The following is a 22006-nucleotide window of genomic DNA, read 5'->3' as shown; positions in this document are numbered from 1 at the left end:
CGTTTGCATTTCATATTAATTAATTCTTCTGATCTTAGAGAAGACAAATGGTCGGTTGGCTTTTGACAGGAGTCCGATAAAGAATTCAGCAGCTTTTTCTTCCTGCTCTAGGCGTCTGCTGATTATAGTTTTAAGGTCATGGTCGGCTAAGTTAATAATTCATTAATATAGACATTTATTCAGATGGGAGACTAGGAGATGCTTCCTCCCGCCCCTCCTCTCCCCCCCCCCCCCCCGAGATTTATATTTCCTTGAAGACGTGAAGGTGGGAGGGAGGAGAAATTTAATGAAATAAATATTAATCTAACACATCTTGCTCTACCGTGACAAAAACTTGTTGAAAGATGTGACATCTAATCAGGCAAAGATGGATGGGGATAGAAATTCTCCCATATATATATTTGCTGAACATCATCTGCACTTAAACTGGTATTAGGATTATTATTACGGATGAAACCGTAAGGCTTATTTATTCAGGTGATTGCGTTCAAGTTGTTCCATTGGACTGCAGTTTCCAGAAGAAGGGATTGAAAAATCAGCGCTGGAAACAAACTTTTGCGTCATTCTAAGAAAACGCCTTATTTTTATGGGTTGATTTCTTTTTAAATGGATCAACGTAAAGAACAAGTTTCAGGGGAAAGTACTTCGTGTTACCTAAAATCTTAGAAAAAACCGGGGCTTTGTAGCAGAAAGAAAGTAGAGCTGAATTATGAAGTACGTCCCCTTCGCAGAAAGGGCCAGGAAAAAGGAACACAGTGCACATGGCAGTTTTAACCGGAGATGTCAGCAGGAAGATGAGATCACTGTGCAAGAAGCATATACAAGCCTTATACACCTAAGCAGAGACGGACACGTTTAATGAAGCGGCAAGAACAGTACATGGAAAGTGAAGGACGCATTCCACTCCTTACTGTGGTCTGTTTCTGTGCAATTCCTGACAAGTTTAGTTCCTTCATTACTCAGAGCCACAGGTACCAGTGCTATGGGTACTTGATCATCACCAGTATCGAACAAGTACATAAGTAATGCCACACTGGGAAAAGACCAAGGGTCCATCGAGCCCAGTATCCTGTCCATGACAGCGGCCAATCCAGGCCAAGGGCACCTGGCAAGCTTCCCAAACGTACAAACATTCTATACATGTTATTCCTTGGAATTGTGGATTTTTCCCAAGTCCATTTAGTAGTGGTTTATGGACTTGTCCTTTAGGAAACCGTCTAACCCCTTTTTAAACTCTGCCAAGCTAACCACCTTCACCAACTAACTTTATCCAAGGAGGGGGTAGCACCTCAACCATTCAGAAAAGCTGGCACCAATGAAAACAGTAACCACCCCTAAACTGTCTTACTTCAGATGTGATTAATGTAGTGTGAGTCTAAAGGAATTTAAAACTCAGCATGTAAGACAGATTTGTATTTTATTTCATGAAATGATGTCCATAATAATCACCTACACATGCATAAATGAATCAAGTGAGCACCAGAGACATATTTTTAAAAACCAGGTTGGGACTGGGAGAGTAGCTGCGGTAAAACAGTTCATTCTTGGGGGCATTTTGCAGCCAACCAGGCTTGAGTTTAGGGTCTGCAGGCAGAGAGGTATAATTATAGAGACAACTTTAGGCTGTCAGATCAGTGTGGAAGAGGACTCAAATTTGTAACACAGCTGACGGCTGTTCCACAGCCCATCACTAGAGGGAGCTGGCATTCACCCTTTAGTCTGTCTCTTCAGTGGGCTGGTGTGGACTCGCAGTCTACCTGAAGGTGTAGGCCCAGTATCCCCACTTCCTCACCTTCTCTGGTAGTCTTTATGGCACCTTCTGACACTCTGGGCATGAGCAACAATACTCCCTCAAACGCGGTATATACCTGGCCAAAAAAATCAGATCAGCAACCTGTCCACGGTTTGTGCTTCTGCTAGATGCCCCGCAAGGGGATGGGAATGGGCCAACACCAGTATAGATCTTCTAAAGATCTCTGGGACCATAACCTGCTTCTGTTCTCTCTCCTACAAACCCTTAATTACTCGGTATAAGAGTGTTAACTTTTTGGTAAGCTGGATATTGGCTCCCCCCCCCCCGTGACTGCTGGCTCTCTGTTTTATCCCAATATGTCTGTAAGGTGGGGTCCTTTCTCTGCTCCAAGAGGAACTGATAGAACTTCCTCATTACTTCTTCCCCAACTGCTTGCACTTGCCTCGAGGGAGTTAGCCCCTTCCACTTCTCCACTCTTCTGGGACTGGGACTTTCAGGATTTCCCCGGGTCTCCTATCACCCCTGATGCCACAAAGGGAAAGATATTTCCTAACTAAAATGTATCCGACCCCTCACGGGGCTAATCCGTCGACTGACTAGACACCAGCCCTCCTTCAGGGTCAATGCTTTCTGCATTCCTTTCCAATCCCAGCCTAAAATTACTACTACTACTACTATTTAGCATTTCTATAGCACTACAAGGCGTACGCAGCGCTGCACAAGCATAGAAGAAAGACAGTCCCTGCTCAAAGAGCTTACAATCTAATAGGGAAGGGTAATCGTTCCAAGACAGCAACCCTTAGGGGAAATATCTTTCCTTCCCAAGTGAGGTCTATCCCATACGTGGGTTCCTGTCTAGTATCCCCATGGACATAACGGACCTATACGGTTCCTGTGAAAATTCCCACCATTTCTCCCAAACCTGACCTCTTAGCCAGTGGTCCGGAAACCAGATATTGATTACTTCCCGTGTCAAAGAAAGTCATTAGGTCTAACTCTGCCACCCTTACTCCTCTTTTTAAGGGCTGTTCCCACCCTCTTCCAGCTGGCAGGATCCAACAGACCCCAAGAAAGAACAATCAAGGGGCACTCCCATTTAAAATGTCCTACTTCCTTGCAACTACAGCACCTTAGCAGGGTCTAACCTCAGGTCGGGTGGCAGCCTCTGTGTTTTCCCCTTCCCCCAATCTCCCCACCTCATTTGATGGTATCTACTACTACTTATCATTTCTAAAGCGCTACTAGACATACGCAGCGCTGTACACTTGAACATGAAGAGACAGTCCCTGCTCGACAGAGTTTACAATTTAATTAGGACAGACAAACAGGACAAACAAGAGATAAGGGAATATTAAAGTGAGGATGATAAATAAGGGTTCTGAACACGTGAATAAAGGTTAGGAGTTAAAAGCAGCATCAAAAAGGTGGGCTTTTAGCTTAGATTTGAAGACGGCCAGAGATGGAGCTTGACGTACCGGCTCAGGAAGTCTATTCCAGGCATATGGTGCTGCAAGATCAAAGGAACGGAGTCTGGAGTTAGCCGTGGAGGAGAAGGGTGCAGATAAGAGAGATTTGCCCAGTGAACGGAGTTCCCGTGGAGGAATGTAGGAAGAGATGAGAGTGGAGAGGTACCGAGGAGCTGCAGAGTGAATGCACTTATAGGTCATTAAGAGGAGTTTGAACTGTATGCGGAAATGGAACTGAGCAGAGGGGCAGGGAAGGGGAGAGATGCAGGACCTACAGGATGGAAGAAGAAAGGTGCAAGTACTGCTCTGCTGTACTTTTTTGGGGAGGGGGTGATGGACAGAGAAGAGGAGGTGCTGAACCTAAGGTGGAAGAGGGGATTTTAAGATGTGGACCAACTGGTGGGAGGGAACGAGAGAGACTGGACTTGGGAAAGGGGGATAGACACTAGACCATGAAGGGGTGGTGGAAATTGAGAGGGAGATATATTGGCCCCAGTAGGGGATGCAGGTGGAAGGGAAGAAAAAGGGGAGCGTCAGAAAGACAGAGAAGAGGTGCTGGGCATTGAGGGAGCATAGGGATAGGGACACACAGGAACAATGCTGAGCACAGAGGGGAGGGGACAGGGGCAATGCTGATCAGGGGGTGAGGAATAGGGATACAGGGGCAATGCTGATCAGGTGAACATTTTCTTCAGTGGAAGACAGCACAGAAACAGAAGGATACATGATAAGAGTGAGGGACTGACAAAGAAGCTGAGTTTGTCAATGGAGAGGTCTGAAAGGAGAAAAACACAGAGAGGTCAGTATTCAGCCACACAGTCACTATTTAAACATATATGAGTAGATTTCTTCAAATGAAATAACAGATCTTGGCCACTGGGGGCAAATTGCTGCTGCTGTTTCCCTGCAACTGTGTAATATTTTCTTTATTGAAATATGTTTTCTTTGATTCTGATCAGCTGAAGTTCTATATAGACCTTAAGAGGTTGGAATTTCCCTTATCTAGTGTTGGAGATTGTGCCTTGGGGGCAACTGCATGAAGAGATAATTATAAATGGTTCTCTTTTTAGTGTTTTCAGTTTATAATTTTTTTGACATGTTTGCACAGTTAAACCCTGCTGAGCTGGCTGGCTGCCGATATTAACTGGGTACTGCTGCTGAATATTTCCACTAACTAACCATTCCCTAACCAGTTAGGTTAGGGGCAGAGTTTGGGTGGAATCACAACTTAGGTGGTTAGCGATGATATTCAGTCCACTAAGGAGGAGATATGGCGCCTAAAAAATCAGCGCTGAAATCAGCGCCGACTAAGCATATTCTATAATTGGCACCTAGATTTAGGCACCGATTATAGAATACTAGTAAAAGAGGTCCGTTTCCAACAGAAAGGAAACGGGCGCTGCAAAGTTCCAGGGCCCCCTCCCCACTCCTCCTCCCCCCTCCTCCCTCTCTCTCCCCCCTCCCCCTACTCATCCGACCCCCCCTCCCCCAGGACCCCATCCTCTCTCGTCTGAGGACTCCCACCCCCTCCCACCCCTCCCCCTCTCTATCGTCTCAGGACCCCCCTCTCCGATTTCCACTGCCCAGCGCCTCCTTCCCTCTGTCTCTGTGGCCTCCGAGTGCAAGGAGGATGTGAGCGAGTGCCCCAGCCCTTCGTACTTGGCAGCTGCTGTTTAAAAAGTTTTACCTCCTGCTCGGCTGGCAATACTCAAGTCCACCAAGTATAGACGCCGCTTCAGACAGGCTGTGGTTTGCTGTTCCTCTAGTCCTCCTAAATATGCCTAACTGTTTAATTTAATGATTTCTCTTGCTCTTCATCTGATTGCATTACATTGGAAGAATAATCAGCTTGTATCATATCACGAATGGTGGAATCTGCTGTGTTCTTATAGGCGATATGAGGAAATGGCTGCCAAAAGATTTGGTTGCATCTCCTCCTTCCATAGAGCATGGTCGCTGCTAGACAACCACGTATCTTGTGAAGGGAATTAGCTCTCTAAAGTATGTTGCGCATACTGTTCTGTTTTGTTTTTATCAGCTCACTGACCTGTATGTTTTTGGGTTGTTTTTTTGTTGTTGTTTTTTTCTCATTGTTCCATATTATATGCTGTTATATGTTTTTATAATTATTGTGTTGCTTTAAAATCAATAAATAAAGTAAAGAAAAAAACCTACTGGTCCTGTTATACTTTTTAACCTGTCTAGTACTCAAGTTGATTCCTTTTACTACCTTGGCATTATTTTAAATTCTAGACATGAATTTTATATTCAGATCTCTCAAGTTGAGAAAAAAATGTTTGGGTTTTTTTTTTTTTTTGGCTTCACAGACTATGTTCTATCCGACACTTTTTGATTTTGCCTCCTTGCAGACCCTAGTACATGCCTTCATTATATCTTGACTCGACTACTGCAATACAGTCTATGCTGGCGTACCACAGTCCCAACTTCATTGTTTATAAAAAATTACAAAATTCAGCTGTCTATTAATATTTAAAGCTAAATACTTCGATTCTGTCACTCCCCTTTTGGTTCTGGTTCACTGTCTCCCCATGGTATTCCGTATATGATTTAAAATTCTTATTCTCACCCATAAGGCACTGTACCTTGGTAGTCCACCCTATCTTGCATCGTTAGTTATCCCATATACCCCTTCCCAGGCTCTACAATCTTTGGATGCTAATTGGTTGGTCCTACCTCCTCCTAAGCAAGCCCATTATGAGTTCACCTGGAGCTCTGCTTTTTTCCTTCTTTTATTTTTTGTTTCTTAGGATTTATTTACCGCCTTTTTGAAGGAATTCACTCAAAGCGGTGTACAGTAAGAATAGATCAAGCATCTTATCCCCTTGCCTTTGGAATAGCTTACCTGCTGATATAAGATCTGAAGTTTCCCTATCCAAATTTGAGGCAAAACTTAAGTCCTTCTTCTTTTCAACACCTTTTGGATTAGGTTCCAGTTAAGTACTGGTCTCATGAAGTTTGTACTGAAACATCGTGCTCCATCATTCACATTACTTTCCTAGCCCTTCCCATCCTCCCCCCCCCCCCCCTTTCTTATCCTTTGTTTTGTTTTTTTTATTTTATTGTAGCTTGAATGATTGTCTCCTATTTGTAATGGAGTTCTTTTCTTGATTTTGTGTTGTTTTATATTATTGTAAACTGCTTTGACCTTCTTTTACCTAAAGCAGTATATCAAATCTCTAAATAAACATAAACGTACTGCTTTGAAATGAATAAAAACCCTTAAACACCAGATTGGCAAACTTGATATTAGTCCGATAGAATATGCCACATAGAGGATCAAAACAAATGATTTAGAACATGGTAATAAATTGGGGGAATTATTAGCAAGATAGCTGAAAAGGCAATAAACTGATAAGTGGGTTAATAGAATCATCTCTAAAACGGGGGAGGATAAAACTTCTCATGAAAACATTGCTAAAAATGTTTTTATGAACAATTATACACCTTGGAACTTACTTGTCCATGAGAAGAAATTCAGAACTATGTAAAAGGATTGAGACTCCCCAAAATAGACAAGAAAGATCACGTTACCTTGAATTTCCCCGTATTAGAGCAAGAAGTAGTTCAAGTGATCTAGGGTCTTCCATCAGACAAAGCCCCAAAAGACAGGTTCCCAATGGAATACTATAAAGTTATGAATCGTGAAGTATCAGGGGGTTCTTGCTAACCTCTTTAATGATGTATTACAAAGTGCCCCTCTTCCCAAATCTATATATAAGGCAAATGTGGTTGTCGCTTCAGAAGCCAGGAAAAGATTTATCTTCACGTGCTAGCTATAGACCAATAGCACTGTTAAATGATGATATGACAATTTTTGCAAAGATGGTAGCCAACAGATTGGATAGAATTTGCCACAAGTTTATTCATAGAGAACAAACTGCATTTATTCAAGGAAGGCAACTTAGAGATAATGTTAGATGGTTCATAAAAAAACTTAATTGATATTATTGCAAAAAGACATGAAAAAGCCCTCTGCATAGCTATCAATGCAGAAAAAGTGTTTGATAGGGTGGAATGGCCATACCTATTTGAAGTCATGAACCAAATGGGACTGTGAAGGAACTTTGTTATGTGGGTGAAATCATTTTATGCAGAACCAAAAAGTGCTATCCTGGTTAGTAGTTGTAAATCCAAAGAATTCCCACTTACTAGAGGGACTAAGCAAAGTTGTCCTATGTCCCCACTTGTATTTGCTATTGCAATAGAACCCTTGGCTACTAGAATTAGCTCCTCGGTTGATATAGCCCCTATAGAAGTTCAGGGAAGACATCATAAAATTGTATTGTATGTGGATGATGCTCTTATTTTTATGTCTAATCTGCAGAAATCATTACATAAGTACATAAGTAATGCCACACTGGGAAAAGACCAAGGGTCAATCGAGCCCAGCATCCTGTCTACAACAGCGGCCAATCCAGGCCAAGGGCACCTGGCAAGCTTCCCAAACGTACAAACATTCTATACACGTTATTCCTGGAATTGTGGATTTTTCCCAAGTCCATTTAGTAGTGGTTTATGGACTTTTTATGTTGTCTGAATTATCACGATTTGGCCAGCTATCTGGCTTTAAAGTTAATATTGACAAGACGGCAGCCTTACTTTTTAATATTAAACCTACAGATTTTCCTACATTTCCCTTCAGAGTAGCAAATAGGGGGTTCCGATACTTAGGTATCACAATATCTGATAACACCAAAGACTTGTTCCATCTTAAATATGACAAACTTACTAAACAAACCACCTTACAGACTTAGACCGATGACAAACTCTTACCTTAACAAGGTGGGGAAGAATAGAAACACTGTGGATGATGATCCTCCCCAAATTTTTATTCTTATTTGCACAATTACCAATAGCTATTCCCTCTAAGCAATTTAAGCAGTGGGGCAAACTACTGAGAGGATTTGTGTGGGAAAGGAAAGGACCCAAGTTACAGTGGACCACATCACAACAGGATAAATTATCAGGTAGCTTGGGGGTTCCTAAACTTAAGCAGTACCACCAGGCTGCCATAATAAAGGCTGTTAAAGACCACTATATAGAATCCCCTTCAATACACTGGGTTCAAGTGGAGAAACACTGTATACATCCCTACTCTTGTTTTAATATTTCGACGAAATTCAGTATAAGAACCAGTTCAAATTATAGTTGAAATATCTTTTCCTAATCTCCCTGTTTGAAAAGTCAACAAATGATTGCAAATTTTCAGCCTTTTAATACCTTTAGGAGATGGAAAAGAGAAGAAATTGTCATACCCTTTCCTAAAATCCCTGGTGCTTATTGCCAACTTGAAATGGTCATAAAAAATAAGACAGAACCAAAGCATATAAATCCTTATAAAGAAAACATAACAACTTAACTAATCTTCCTGGAAATATTTACATATCTGTCTTAGGGGCCCTTTTACTAAGCAGTAATAAAAAGTGACCTGCGGTAATCTGGACGTGTGAAATTGGCACGCACTGGATCATTTTTTATCACGGCTGGGGAAAAAGGGCTTTTTAAATGGGTGCAGTAAATGATCATGCGCTAAAATTAAAAGTAGCATGCAGCAATTTACTGCCTGAGCACTTACCGCCAACCATTGACTTAGTGGTAAGGGCTCATGTGCTACTTGTGTGGAGGAGTAGCCTAATGGTTAGTGCAGCAGGCTTTAATCCTGGTAACCTGGAGTGGAGGAGTAGCCTAGTGGTTAGAGCACCAGTCTTGACATCCAGAGGTGGCCAGTTCAAATCCCACTGCTGCTCCTTGTGATCTTGGGCAAGTCACTTAACCCTCTATTGCCTCAGGTACAAAATTAGAGTGTGAGCCCTCCAGGGACAGAGAAATACCCAGTGTACCTGAATGTAACTCACCTTGAGCTACTACTGAAAAAGGTGTGAACAAAATCCAAATAAATAAAAATAACCTGGGTTCAATTTTCACTGCAGCTCCTTATGACTTTAGGCAAGTCACTTAACCCTCCATTGCCCCAGGTACAAAAACAGATTATGATCCCTCTAGGGACAGAAAAAAGTACCTGCATATAATGTACAAAATATGCCTGGTAGAACTATGGAATTGATTAGTAGTAGTAATGCTGCTGATTACCACTGGCTTTGAAACTACCACTGGGCACACGTGCTACCCCTGCAGCAGGGTCGATTTGGCGCACGCTATCTACATGTTAGCCCTACTGCTTCTTAGTAAAAGGGCCTCTTAATTTCCTAAAAAGGAAAAAGATTTTCCTGATTAAGCAGTTTGTGTTTCTAATGTTAATTTACTGTCTAAATAAATCCCTAAAATGTTAATGCAAGATGACAACATACCATTTTTCCAGTTAACTGTTATCATTGAATGTATCAAACTAGATGAATTTCCAAAACATATGAACGTTGTTTTTCCTACGTGCGAAGGCCATTTTTACCAAAGCAGTAAAATGGCTGATTTTCCATTTTCTGCATTAATGGCCATGCACTAATAACGACATTAGTATGCAGCCATTAAAAAGGATTAGCGCATTAGGACTTACCGACACCTATTTTATAGGTGGTAAAGTCTCATGCGGTAATCCTGCGCTAATCAGTTAGCATGTGGTAATGTAGATAGGCTAACTGATCAACACAGAACTGCCCACGCTCTGCCCACAAACACGCCCCCCAACTCAAAAATGAAAAAAAATTTTGTGCACACAGATTGCACGCACTGATTTCAAAGTTACCACAGGACGCTGGAGCATGTCCCATGGTAAGCCATTTTAAACTGTGGTATGTGTGTACTAGCGCTTACTGCAGCTTAATAAAAGGACCCCAATGTTAGGAGCATAAATACTGTGAATATTGGGCCCATAATTTTTAGGTTCACTCAAACATGCCCATCAGATGCCATTTATGCATGCCAGATGCATTCATGTGTACACAGTTCCTCTTCTAAAATTGCTGCCTACATACCAATTTACATGGGTAAATGGTGGTTTTTACATATGTAAAACTTCTAAAAATGCCTCTATAAGTTATCCCCTTAATTCTATAAAAGTCATCAAAAATTGCGCATGCAAATTAATTGAATAATGAGATAATTGTTGAGCAAGCAATTATTGGCACTAATTAGATTTAATTGGCATTTAATGCATGTAAATTTATATGTGGGATCCATGCCTAAAATTTACATGCGACCTGGAAATAGAGGGCACGGAAATGAGAATCTTATAGGCATAATAGGCATTTCTAAAATTAATGCATTGTTATAGGATAACGGGGATATGACCCTAATGTAGGTGTGTACATTTCCACCAGGTTTCAGTTGGTGCACATGGCCGCGCCTAAAGTTAGGCATGATTCCTGGCCATAAGCATTATTCTATAAACCGCGCCTAAATTTTAGCGTGCCTTACAGAACAGCACTTTCTCAACGCTGATTTTTTTGGTGCCATATATAGAATCTAGCCCTATATGTTCAGGGGTTGAATTTTGCTGCTGAAATCACTTTTTCACCCTTGCTTGCTTTGCCCCAAATTGTGTCCCTCCTTTGAGTGTATAACTTTATCAATATTTTATGAATAAACCCCAGGATTCTATATAGTGCATCTAGAGATCCGCAACAAAATCCAATCATATTCTGTAACAACACGCATAATTTATTTGGCTAACAAGCCAATCAGTATTGATAACAGCACTTAAGAAGCAATAATGAGCACTAATTGCCAATAATTAGAATTTACGCACACAACTTGCTAAGCACATTCTATAATGCAGTGCGCCTAACTTTAATGTGTGCAGCCAAAAAGGGGCATGGTTATAGGCAGAGAAATGGGCATTATGTGGGCATTATGAAATTTATGTGTAAAATATTTAGTGAAATTATTTACACACCTAAGTCTACTTGCCGGGATTTATGCTGTTTATAGTGGAGTCTGTTCTTACATGGCCCCCTCTGACAACCTGGTATCAGTGAGGGCTGTAATTATGTGGGAATTATTTCTCTGATATATTTTTATTTTTGTTATATTTATACCTGTGCTTTCCCACTCATGGCAGGCTCAATGTGGCTTACATATACAGGTACTTATTTGTACCTGGGGCAATGGAGGGTTAAGTGACTTGCCCAGAGTCACAAGGAGCTGCCTGTGCCTGAAGTAGGAATTGAACTCAGTTCTCCAGGACCAGAGTCCACCACCCTAACCACTAGGCCACTCCTCCACTCCATATAGCTACTTACCATAAGAAATATACTATTTGGAAATGTGGTGCAAATAGGGTTTCTACCTCCATAAACCCACCGTGATATAAAGGACAGAAGCTATGTTCCGTACAAGGGGATAGTCTTTATTCCAATATAGATAATAACAAAGCAATCAGGCAATAGAGCAATTAGACAAAGTAATTAGGCAAGGTAATCATACAAAGTAATCAGGCAAAGTAACAAACAGCAATTTGTTACGAGAGGAAGAGAGAGAGAGACCACTGTGATAAAGAGTCATTCAGTTGACCCCTCTGACTAGATACAACACAACAGTGCCTTATATACAGTGGATTGAGCATCAATTCCCCTCCCAACTTGCAATTTCAGCTGATTTCGGTGTTATTCAGCTAATTTCTGTCTTACTGAATTGTTTACATAAAATGGAACACACTATCTAAATGTTACAGCACAGAGAACCTTTGTTTATAGAACACAGCATTTCCAAGGTTTCTTTTACTGAAGGTTTTGGTCGCCATTTCATTACAGGAATTTCCCTAGCACCCATGTTTATCATAGTGTTATCTAAAATCTCAACACTTCTTCCCTCTCAAAGTGTAAATACATTCTTAATGTCCTTATCTGAGCTGGCACCAATTCTGCCAGGGAGGGGACGAGCACTCCTTGCTGGTTCAGCATGACCTTGTATTCACAGCATTTACAGCTCTCAGCAATAATACAGAAAGATGAAGTTTGAGCCTGTAGCTATGTAGGTCATGGGTCATAGCTGGCCTGTCAGTATCAGAAAGGAGCAAATCAATTCTATGCCATGTTTTTGTTTGTGCAAATGGATGCACATAGTTTTAGGTGCTGAGATATCAATTAAGTGTAATTCTAATTACTACTCCTAAATCTAGGAGCCACAGAATACACAGGCAAAAAAATGTTTCTGCTCGGATTTTTTAGGCGCCATATATAGAACCCCCCTCAAAATGGGTAAATGAATACATACAAATGGGAAGTTTGGGGGGGGGGGAGTTTACTACACAATGCACTGCCATCTACTGCATACGTTCTTTTGACTATCACCCAAAAAAAGTTTATTGAAAGAAAATTAAGAGCAAGCCAGATCATATGGAAATTAATATTTATTGAGCCGGTCACACTTTAGTTTGCACAGCAGGTACCCCCCCCCCAAAAAAAAATAAAATAAATACGGTACCCCTTCTTCCCTCCTCCCAAAAAAAACACAAAAACAATGGGTGGCAAGTACTGCCCTGCAAACCTACTGAGCAGATTGAATGGACATTATCAGTCTTTTTCTACGGTCATCTACTATATTGTATATTACATAATTTTTTTTTTTGGGGGGGGGGGGTTATGAACATGGGCTACAGTTAAGACAATTTATTTTACCACCTGCCTCATTGCATAAAATAATCCGGACTCCTTTTACAAAGCAGCACTACCAGTTAGCATGTGCTGAATGCGAAGAAGCTGATAGGAATTGAATGGGCTTCTTCACATTCAGTGCACCTCTCGTCGGTAGCACCGCTTTGTAAAAGGATCCCTCTGTCTTAACTAATCCCAAAAGTACTGGCTTTGAAAATGTAATTCAATTTAATTTAATTCAATTTTAGTTTCTGACTTTTAACATTAGCAATAGCTTCAAGGCCAATTACAACACTATAAAAACAAGCGGGTGAAGCATGACTCATAGCATTCTTTCCAGCACCTCTGAGAGTGTATGAGTGTGTGTATGTGTGTGTACGTGTGTGTGTGTGTGTGTGTGTGTGTGTGTATGCGTTGTGATAAGGAAGAGGCTATCCTACCCTGGTTAGGCCCCAAGAGGGCGCTGTTCCCCTAAAATGTCCAGGGAGAAAGGCTGGGGGAGTCATAAAAGGGAGCCAGAAAGGGGGTATAGCAGGAGGTCGCTAGGACCGAGGAGAGTCCTGGGGATAGAAACAGGTGCAGCAGGTTATGGGCTGGGTCCTGTTTGGCTATTAACCACTTATACTCCACCTGAGTGGTGAGGGAGAAAGGAGAGCTGGCAGCTGAGGAAGAGGGCTGGTAACTGAAGCAGTGAGATCCCCATGAGAAGTACTGGCTGTGCCCTTTGGACTGGTGGTAGAACTGTGTGTTCCCAAGAAGGAAGCTGGCTGGGGTAAGAAGGCCCTAGAGTATCAAGAATAAGAACTATGTGTTCCAGGAGGTACTGGGTGTCCCAGAGGAAAAGACTGTGTGTCTAGAACAGTGAAGAGGGACTGTGGGGCCAAGATGAAGAGACTGTGTGTCTAGAGCTGTGTGCTACAAGGAGGGACTGTGTGTCCAGGGACTGAGTTAGTACTGAGCCCAAAGGCCTGTGTGAGAGGGCTCAGGGGGAAGAAATCTATGGATAGTGAACTGTGCAAGAAGAAATGTTTAAAATGGAAGATTGCACTGAGTAGGAAGAAATGAAATGGATAAGCTGGAAAAACTGTTTAAGCTTGTGAAAGTGTTTTAAGCTAAAAGAAGTGTGCCCCAGAGGCTGGAATAAAGATGTGTATGAAAATAGCCTGATTGGTGAGACCTGACTATGTTTGCCTTTTGAGAAGCAGGTCACCCTGAGCAGAAAAGGGTAGTAGAGTAATTTGCATAAAATCTGCATACTGAGAACCAGCTCACCCTGAGTGAAGAGGGACCTGGGATCCTGAGTTGGGAGCTTCCTCTTCACAATAGCCTCATCATTTTCACAGCGTGCAGTTTCTTGTGACTGTGGCAAGTCATTTAACCCTCCATTTCCTGTATATATGTAAGCCACTTTGATTGTAACCACAGAAAGGCAGTGTATCAAATCCCATCCACTTTCCCATATGCTCAAAGCATTTTTGTATACTTTCTTTCTAATATTCCATCAGATTGTAAAGAATTTAACTATTGTTCTGCCTTCAACATTCCAAATTCCCTCTCCTGATTACTTGACCTTCACATTTATCCATCTCAAGCTCTGTAGAAAGCCAAGTCCTTAGCTTATTCTTATTCTCCACTGCTAATTACAGACTCAGTTCCTTTTATCTTGCTGCACCATATGCCTGGAATAGACTTCCTGAGCCGGTACATCAAGCTCCATCTCTGGCCGTCTTCAAATCTAAGCTAAAAGCCCACCTTTTTGATGCTGCTTTTAACTCCTAACCCTTATTCACTTGTTCAGAACCCTTATTTCATCATCCTCACTTTAATATTCCCTTATCTCTTGTTTTTCCTGTTTGTCTGGCCTAATTAGATTGTAAGCTCTGTCGAGTAGGGACTGTCTCTTCATGTTCAAGTGTACAGCGCTGCGTACGTCTAGTAGCGCTTTAGAAATGATAAGTAGTAGTAGAATGTTAAACAACTAATTTATAATTTTAAAGCAATAGGTGTACAACCCCATTTTAGATAAAAGTAGTATTTTAGAAAAGGATCTGCCAACATAGAGCAGGAGTGCATGTATTTTACAAAGATACATGCTGAGAAACTGAATGGAGGAACTTGGCAACTTACACACGCAAGCTACACAGGCAAATAAAGTATTTCACAACTTAATGCATGTAAGTTGTGAAACACCAATTTGCATGTATAGCATACACATTTTATTTTTTATATACCACTTGCATATGTAAGTTACACATGCATGTTGGTGTTTTACAACTGACATGTAAGGTACATGTGTATGCTACTTAATTTGCAAATTTTATACATATATACAAACCACATTAACACCAGAGGCTGCAATACTTCTATTCATTTGGGGGGGGGGGGGGGGGGGGATTAGCAATGGGGCAATAAGGAGGGAGAACTCCATGAATCCACCCTGTAAAGGACTGGCCCCAAGGAGCACATTTTACAAGGGAGCAGCTGTAAATCCCAACATTGATATATGGGAACTGTATAAGGGTTTATAGAACACTGCCCCTCACCCTTAAGAAAAGTCCCTCTCTAACTAGCCTGGGCCACCTTAAAAGCTCTGGTCCTGCCCCAGGAGGAAGTGAGCAGGGAGGGGCGGAGTCAATAAATGAAAGATTAAAAGACAGTTCCAGGCTGAGGTTAAGGACAAACTTGCCAGGGTTGCGGTTAAGCAGAACATATCTATATCTATCCGTGTACACACATGCAGAACCCACAGATACAGGTATGTTAATATTTTCCTATCCTACTATTTCATTTTCTTTGTTATTAATTCTATTCTGAAAACTACAGTTTTGTTATTGGTTTCTCTCTGTACTGCCAAGTAATGTCTGTAGCTGTGGGCAGGGTTAGATTAAACCATTGGCAAATTTGCACATACTTTTGTCCATATGTTTGGGGGGAGGGAGGGCTGTGAAATGTGGTTAGAACCCAGGAAGTCAGGATTGCCAACTGTCTGCCTTTTTAAACAAGTCAGAATAATTTTATATTAATGTCCAGAAGGTAGAACAATAGGTAATTTGGACATTATTCTGAGTTTAAAACCTCTATCTGCATTTCTGTATTCCTCTCCACCCCCCCTCCCCCCCCCCCCCCCACCATGTGAATGATCCTGCCGTGCCTGTGTCCATTGTAACTAGCTGCAGAGACTCCAGGTAGGATTCAGCCACTGTTGGGTATGATTTCAAACCAAGTAAATTGAAATGATGTTTTAAAATCATTTTGTATGATTTTTATTTGAAATCACTCTTTTTTTTTATTATTATTATTTATTTATATTTTGCAATTATATTCAAGACATACAATCTTTTCAAAACACACCAATGAATGTGATATAGTAAAGAAGAAGAAATTATAACAATAAAAACTCTAAATTACAATTGGTGATTTTAGCCCACATTATGAGGATCCAAAATTAAAGTTAAACCAAAGGGACTTGGCATAATAGGAAACAATTTCTGATAACATCTCAGGCTCTACATTTTCTATTTTCTGCTAAGACATATGGACTTATCTAGCTGCCTTCTGGGCTTTAAGAAAATCATTCAGTTGTTTATCATCATAGAAAATATATTTCCGATCTTTAAACATTACCAAGCATTTACATGGAAAACGAAGCTGAAAACGTGCCTGTAAAGAAAGCACTTCCATTTTCATTTCCAGAAATTTCTTTCTGCGTTGTTGAGTCCATTTCGATATGTCAGGAAATATAGAAATTTTACCACCAAGAAAATCTACATTTGCTTTCTGAAAGTAATTCTTTAACAGCATTTCTTTGTCTTGCAAGAAGACAAATGTCACAAGCAATGTTGATCTCAATTTTATCTCTTCCCTGGATTGCTCCAGGAGAGCCGTTAGATCTAACGTGGGCGTTTCTCCTTTCGATTGAGGCTCTTGTAAAGTTTCTGTAGTATTTTTCACCGGTAAATAGAATACTTTTTGCAATGGAGGTAACATCTTTTCAGGATATTTTAATTGTTCCTTCAAAAGTCTGAAGAACATCTCTTTCGGCGAAATCATAGCGCACACCGGGAAATTGAGTATTCGTAGGTTCAAATTTCTCATATTATTCTCTAAATTCTCAATTTTCCTAGAGATCAACAATTTTTCAGCCACCAATTGCAATTGAGTAGCTTGTATTTTGGAAATGTTCTGTTCATTATTCAGTTGTTTAGCGGAAAAAAGTTCCATTTTGCTTTTCATGTCTTTAATCTGAGAAGAATTATTCAATGATACTGTGATAAAAGATGTACAAACCTTATGAAGGTTTTCTAGAGCAGTCCATATCGCCTCCAGCGATATTTCGGCCGGTCGTTTCAGAGGCTGAAGCGCTTCCGCGCAAAGCAGAGATTCCGCTTGCTGGTCAGCGTCAGTCTCTGGGGCTCGAATTAGCTGGCTCTCCTCCCAATTCTCTCCCATAGCTGCTGTTTCCATCGGAGCCTGCCTCCCCTTCAGGGGCACTATACTTCCGGCCTCTGGGAACAATGCTCCGGTAGCTTGTGGGATTAGTGGGGTAGCAGGACCCAGCGGACTGAGCGAAAAATCGCTCTCCAAGCCAGTATTGTCCCTCGTACTGGCAGCGGATACGCCCGCAGGTGTAGATGCCAAGAAAGCTGAGATAGATGTTTGCCTTGGTCCTGGGGTCTCTGTCCGAGGGAGAGGAGGTCCCCTCGGTTTCCCCTTTCGCTTAGGCATGCTCTCTCAGAATTATGGGTAAGAAAGAAGAAGGTAACGCTGAAATTTAAAAATAGTTCTAGAGAGCAAGAATTCTCTGCTTCCTGTCTATTCGGCCATCTTGGATCTCTCTGAAATCACTCTTTTACCCTGATATTGATTTTAGATTTGAAATCACATATTCAAGTGATTTTGTATCTTTTTTGTTATAAAATCAAAAATAATTTGCTGATGGACATTGATTTAATTTTAGGATTCATGGATTTATTACTGTGATGGTCTAAATTCAAGCCTAAGCTATCAAAGTCCATAAACCCTATTTATATATTAATTCTTGCCATACATGGACTTTTAATTCACATGTCCACACTTATCGATATTGATGGATTAGTCTATAATCCTGTCCCATGACAATTACATGTAAAAATAGTACCTTGCTCTGCCAATCTTTTTCATGTACTGTTACTGTCCCTAATGGGCTCATAAACTAGTATTATATTGTACCTAGGGCAATGGAGGGCTAAGTGACTTGCCCAGGGTCACACGTAGCTGCAGAGGGAATTGAACCTGGTTCCCCAGGATCTCAGCCCACTGCTGACCGATAGGCAGCAGCAGGAATGGAACCCAGTTCCCCAGGTCTACATCCCGCTGCACTAACCATTAGGCCACTCCTCTTTAGTGAGTTTGGTTTTGATTTGAAATCTTGTCAAAATGATTATACCCAACACTGGATCCAGCCAATGGGAAGACAATGGGAGCAGAAGACTGGAAGGCAGATCTAGTCATAGGAAGAGAGGAAGTGATCTGGAGGAAGTTTCTGCAACTGGAGGGAGGCAGAAGATAAATTTACCCCCCTCAAAAAATGCCACAATACATTTCTATAGAAGCAGCAGCTCTAACAGCTGCAGTACACATATACAACTAAATTCTATAAATGGCACCGATAAATCAGTGCTGAAAAATGTAAGCGCTGAGCACTATTCAATAAATGACCCACATCCTTTAAAGCCTAACTTTAGACACCGGCAATTAGGCCTGCTGAAAGCAGGTGTAAATCCTGGCACCTAAGTTAGGTGCTGATTGAATCTATTCTGTAACAATGTGTGTAAATTCTGGGAATCCCCCTCCCCCAAAATGCCCCTGTCCATACCTCCTTGAAATTACACGCTATAGGAGTTCTGTGCACAGCGTTATAAAATACAATGTGTACATAACTCCCAATTAATGCAAGTTAACACCGTTAATTGGTTAGCAGCCAATTATTGATGCTGATTGGCTCATTAATCAATTAAGTTGCACATGCAACTTTAGTCACCTTAAATAGAATCCATAGGCTATTGTTTCACAATAAAGCTATTGCACTTTTCAAACTGCCTTTCCCTCTCGTCTCCTCTCCTGATCACAAACATGTAGAAAGCACACACACAGAGCACTGAAACAAATACATACAAACACATACAAATATGTACATCTCCATGTTCACACACACACACACACACACACACACACACATTCAGGCATGCATAGACACATACTAACACACAAACATATATGTACAGACACACACACGCACATCAATCCCACTCTCACAACATATACACATTTGCATGCAGAGGTAGGAAAGAATTCTATAAGCCATGCTCCACACGCTTTCCTCACTTGTGTGTCTTCTGCATGAGAAACAGTACTGCTCCGACATATTTCAGACTGACTTAATGGAAATGTGCAAAGCAACAGTGGTGAATAAAATCTGGATTTATAATACTATTCAGCTTCCATATCAGGAAACAACTAAAAAAACTGTCACTTTCTTTTAACCATGTTGGCTAATGTCAGACGATTTGACACAGAGCACTGCTGAACTTTAACAAGCACTAGATTTTCTCTTGGCCAGGAATGAGACAGGGAATGGACCCAAGAAACCAAAGAAAGCTTTTTGCAGGGTCTTTTGTGTACAAATGTATATACCATGCTTTTCCTATTTCAAGCGGTGTCAACCACTTGCACTTCCAAGACTGGTGTGACTGTTCCTTTCTCAGTTGTCGCTGTCACAAAAGTAAAGTCCTAAGGAGAATGAACCCACCGAAGTCAGTTAAAGGCTGACATCTTTGATAAACTAATAAAATAATGAGAATGTTAATGTTTAGAAAATCTTGCAGGCTCTGGAACACAGCAGTATATGGACTTTATCAATATGATGTTTTAATGAGAGAATGCCACTAGCTTCCCCTCCTCCCACCGATCCATCATCTCCAGCCAACATCTTTTTGCTTCTATTAACATATCCATGTTTCAACAATAAAAGAAACGGCTTCATCTGTTTTATGTTTAGATTCTCAAAGCAGGGAGCATGCTTTTTGGTATACACAGAGAAACAAAGGTTTTGGAACAAATTATATAGGAGATAGAATTTCCTTAAGCAAAATATACACTCACACCCCAAGTATTTCTAGTTGTCCTAGGAGATCGGTAATCATTCGTAGGCCTGTAGACAACTCAGTGGTGTTGCTTGCTGCAAACAGTTCTTGCAAAGACACTAACAAGACTTGTTAAGAGATGGCATTAGTGTACTAGAAGACAAGTAAAGAGATGTAGCAGGTTCTTCCATGCAGCACAGCCGGCTACCCTCCATTCAAATACAGACACTAGGCCAGTCTCAGTCGAAGGACGTTATTAGCTGGTTCTGGTCAGAAGTCAGAGGAAACTTTTTTTCAGTACTTAACATCAAACTCTCTTTACTGAACACGCATAAGCAGAACAATTCTATAAGAGCATGTGGATCATTACACACACCACATGCCCTTAAGTGTTAAGATAATTCTATAATATAGTTGTTAAGTGTATAGTGTGTAACTGCAAGGGAATGGAGAACAAACAGAGGCAGGGGTTCTATGATGTAAGTACAGCAGAACAAACAGTAGACCATCAAGACGTAGTAAAAATATTTTAATCACACTGAAAATACACTGCCTGACGTGGCCACATTTTGCCCAATCAGCTGCATCAGAGGCAAAATTAGAGGGGAAATCAGCAACACACTTCTCTCTAGAGGTAACAATCAGGTTGGATAGGCCCTGTTGCAAAGTTTTCCCTCTGACACAGCTGATTGGGCCAAATGTGGCCATGTCAAGCAATGTATTTTGAGTCTTTTTACTACTTCTTGAATTTGGTGGTATGCTGTTTGTTCTACAGCAAGGGAGCGTATACATGGCTGGAGCATGAAAGGGGCAGGAGCATTTTTCCATGATACGCACACACTTTATCGAATGATTACGGTTGCAGATCATGGAACACTTAGACACACTCACTTATACCTGCCATTGATGTGGCATGAGTGAGTGCACCTAATGTTGTGTGCACATCATTGGCCTTATGCTAGTATTTAGATCAGCACCTGTGCACACAAGTGTCAGTACAGAATTGGCACTCAACGCATCCCAGGGAAAGGGGGAAGAAAAAGAAGAGGAAAGTATAGGGGAAGGGGTTGGAGAAAAAGAATTTGCCAACAGTTTACTCCAGGGGCGCAGCCAGACCTCGGCGGGAGGGGGGTCCAGAGTCTGAGGTGTGGGGGGGGGGCACAGTTTAGCTCACCAACCACCCCACTGGCAGTCTAAATGAAATGTTGCAAGCACTGTAACCTTTGAGCATCTCCTTGTCAGTCTTTTACTAAAACTGGCAGTTGTAGCTATTTGCCCACAGTAATACATAAGAAAAAAAGGTTTCAGAAGTATGCAACTGATTTTACTTGAACGCTGCATGATGTGCTGGGGGCTATTAGTATATTCTTAACAAGTCTTTGCACTAAACAGTGTCCCAATTTGCTTTCCCTACTGTGCTGCTAGTAAGAAGCATGAAGTGTTTGGTGTAGGCTGTGGTTGAACATCCGAAGAATTCCAGCTCCAGTAGTTCACTGCAGAAAGACTCTCCAACTTCTCTAGCACTGGGCTGTCTTGAAGTCCTCACCATGCATTCATTACCCCTTAATTACAAACACATAATAACCTTAATCATTGCACAGAGCACAGCAAATAGACTTCCACCTGGCTTCTCTAGCAGGATCCAGGGCCGCTGAGAAACTGAGCCAGGGCAGGGCCGCCGCCACTGCTGGCAGCCCCCCCCCCGGACCGCTGCTGCCCCCCTGACCACCCCATAGCCAGACTATAAACATTGGGGGGGGGGGGGGCAGAGCCTACATTGGGAGCGGCACATTTTGCCTGCCATTTGCTGCAACTCCACATACCTTGGCTGGCAGAGGTCCCCAAGCCTCCCCCCCTCCCCGCCAGGACAAGCCTTCCTCCAGTGTGATGAGGGGAAAGGTAGCCGCAGGGCAGGCAATGTGGCGGAGAACAGTGCTGGAGGAAGGCTTCTGCTTGCGGGGCTTGGGGACCCCGCCAGCCAAACCTGAGGCCCTGTATCTGCTCCTCCTTAGCTTCTAAGGGGGGAGGGGGGCTGGCACTGGAGTTTACTCTGTCCTGCTCCTGTCGGAACGTGATCACCCGGGTCCAGTTAACAGC

This window comes from Microcaecilia unicolor, chromosome 2 (genome assembly GCF_901765095.1).
Source record: "Microcaecilia unicolor chromosome 2, aMicUni1.1, whole genome shotgun sequence".
NCBI lineage: Eukaryota > Metazoa > Chordata > Amphibia > Gymnophiona > Siphonopidae > Microcaecilia > Microcaecilia unicolor.
This window is presented reverse-complemented; position numbering follows the sequence as displayed.